Source organism: Elephantulus edwardii, unplaced genomic scaffold, assembly GCF_000299155.1.
Source record: "Elephantulus edwardii isolate Elephantulus edwardi_28Jun2011 unplaced genomic scaffold, EleEdw1.0 scaffold00053, whole genome shotgun sequence".
Lineage (NCBI taxonomy): Eukaryota > Metazoa > Chordata > Mammalia > Macroscelidea > Macroscelididae > Elephantulus > Elephantulus edwardii.
Genome location: NW_006399803.1, coordinates 10,903,203 through 10,906,179, shown reverse-complemented (window position 1 = coordinate 10,906,179; position 2,977 = coordinate 10,903,203). Strand labels below are relative to the sequence as shown.

At 45.8% G+C, this 2,977-nt stretch overlaps 1 pseudogene; it reads right to left on the bottom strand.

The window, feature by feature from the left end:
* Positions 1–1,394: 1,394 nt before the first annotated feature.
* LOC102848928 overlaps positions 1,395–2,977 on the bottom strand; it is a 78,672-nt pseudogene continuing 77,089 nt past the window's right edge.

Genomic DNA, 2,977 nt, shown 5'->3' with positions numbered 1-2,977 from the left:
AAAAAAAATAGTTACTTAGTATCACCAAATTTCCAGTCTATATCTAAAGTTTCCAGTTATCTTAGAATATCTTGGGTTTTTAAAATTTTTTATTCAAATTTTTTTCAGATCTGACAGATACAGGAGGAGATTGTCCCTCCTTCTTCAGCAGAGCATCTGGTGGATTTGAACCGAGTACCTCTGGGATTGCAGTGCAGCTTCTTGCCACTAGGCCACCAGAGCTCGCCAAGAATATCTTGGTTTTTTATACTTTATTTATTTGACTTACTAATACCCTCAACAATGTATTGACATACTGACGTGTAATAAAGGGTTCAAATGTGTCAACCATGATAAGGATGACACAGGATAGGGTATGATTCAAATCTCTTGTTCAAAGGGTCAGCTCAAGACACAGAACAACAATAACAGCAACAAATGGGGTCCATACGTTGCAAATGGTTGATAGTCTTTCTCAGAGTTTTAAAAAAACAAAAACAGAAAACCAAAACAAAACTATGAGTTTCTCTCTTCATCTCTGTTCCTCTTTCTAATCCTTTCAAATTTTCTTCTTGTCATGGTGATAATAGTTGTGGTGGTTGAAGAAATCTTTTTCCTTGTTTTGTTTTCCCCCTATAGTTGCATATTGATTGCATAGCTGTGTTTATTTGACATGCTTCTTTGACTTATATAGCCTATGTCCTAGTAGTTAAATAGAGGCTTAATCAAATTCATGGAAGCAGGAGTGGCATCCACTGTCATAATAGCTTGCCTCTGGAAACCCTATGAACCTGAAGAAAGGACAAAAGTTATACAGGTATCCAGGACTTTGATTCATCGGGTGCTATGAGTCGCCTGCGACTCGACGGCACTTAACGACAACACCAACAACAGAAGAGAGAGAGAGAGAGAAAGCAGTTGGCCTAGATGACAGAAAGCCATGCTCCCAAGCCAAAGGTGGATGACTCCACTGCCCTTGGCCCTGCCTTTAATAGTGTTTGGTGAAACATTCTTCTAAGTCGTGTAATCCTGGTATGTCTACTTGCTGTACAGAGGTCACTTGTGGTTGCTGTGAAGCCGAACACTGTGACACTGATGAGTCAAACGCGAGAATGGTTAACCACGGTGGACAGTGTTTGGTGGAGCTCACCGATTAAAACAAACTTGGAAGCAGGAGTGGCATCCGCTTCCACAATAGCTTGCCTCTGGGAACACTATGAACCTGGAGAAAGGACGAAAGTTATACAGGTGTCCAGGACTTTCGTTCATGGTGTCGCTATGAATTGCCTGAACTCAGCAGCACTTAACAACAATAACAACAATCCAATTCAAGGGTGTTTTTTTGGAGGGTTTCCCCAATGATTTCATATTATTATTGATCTCTCCTTCTTCGAAGGATGAAGGGCGTGGCTGCCTCAGTGCCTTAGGACTTTGGTGTTGTTGCTCTCAGACACCACTTTGCCATCTATGATCCTGCGGGTGATGGTCTTGTGGATGGTCTGCATGGGGTTGCTGCTGTCCAGGGCATAAGTCAAACTGAAGTCCTCTCTCTCCATCTTCTAGCAAGCAGCGGTAGGTGTTGATCTCAGCCTCCAGCCTGACCTTAATGTTTAGCAGGACCTCATACTCCTGGGTCTGATGGTGCCCCTCTGTGCAGGTCTGTGCCAGCTCTGACTCCAGGTGCAGCAGGACCCCATTGAGCTACTCCATCTGCATGGCATGGCAAGCCTCCATCTCTTGCAGGCTGTTCTCCAAGCTGGCCTTCTGATTTTTCATTGACTCAAGGTCACTCTCCAAGGTCTGGAACGTGTGTTTCAGCTCTTTGAGTGTATTCTTGGCAGCTCCTACCTCAGCTGACTGAGAAGTGACCACCGTGGTGCTCTCTTCAATCTGCTGGGACCAGTACTTATCCAGCTCTTGTTGGTTCTTCCTCGCCAGCTCATCATACTGGGCCCAGATGTCTGCCATGATCTTGCTGAAGTCATGAGATTTGGGAGCGTCCACCTCCACAGTCAGCCCAGGGCTGGCAGTCTGGGCTTGCAGGCCCTTAACTTCTTCCTCACGGGTCTTCATAAAGAGCAGTTCCTCCTTGAGAGCTTAGATCTCTGTTTCCAGCTGCAGCCAAGTGATATTACTGTCATCAATGACCTAGCAGAGTCTATGGATGTCGTTCTCCACAGACTGGCACATGACCAGCTCTGTCTCATGCTTGACTCTGAACTCATCAGCAGCCAGGCGGGCATTGTCCACAGAACCTGCAAAGATCTGAGCCCTCAGCTTCTCTATGATCTTTAAGTAATGACTCCAGTCCCTGTCCATGGGTCCTTTCTTCTCCAGGTGTTCCCAGATTTTGCTCTCCAGTCTCTGATTTTCAGTCTCTGCAATCTTCACCTTCTCCAGGTAGGAGGCCAGGTGTTCGTTCAAGTCTTGCATTGTCTCCTTCTTACCCTGGATGCCCTCCACTCCTGCCAGACCCCGGGCCATCCCACTCGCCATGGCCCTAGCCTGGCTGCCCCGAGAGCTGCTGGAGTAAGACATGGAGATCCGGGATTCTGAGTCCCCAGTGCATGCATAGACACTGGCTGTGCTACTGGCAGGCCAGACCCAGTATCTGGATGATGGGATGGAGCCCAGGGACCAATATCCCATTGGTGGAGAAGGTGGTAGCGTGAGTGTTGAAGCTCACAGTGCCGGAGAAGTGAGGCAAGTCTCAGATAGGGGTTGTTGAACCAAATTCAAGTTTTTGTTTAATTTTGTGTGTGTAACACTACACATAAATATTGACATACTAGGCATTGGTGAGATGAGATGGACTGGCATGGGGCATTTTGAGTCAGATGACCATATTATATACTACTCTGGAGATGAAAAGGTGAGGAAAAATGGAGTTGCTTTCATAGTTTAAATAGCCACTGCTAGATCCATCTTGAAGTACAATATTGTCAGTGACAGGATAATATCTATATGCATACAAGGAAGTCCAGTGAATACCACTATC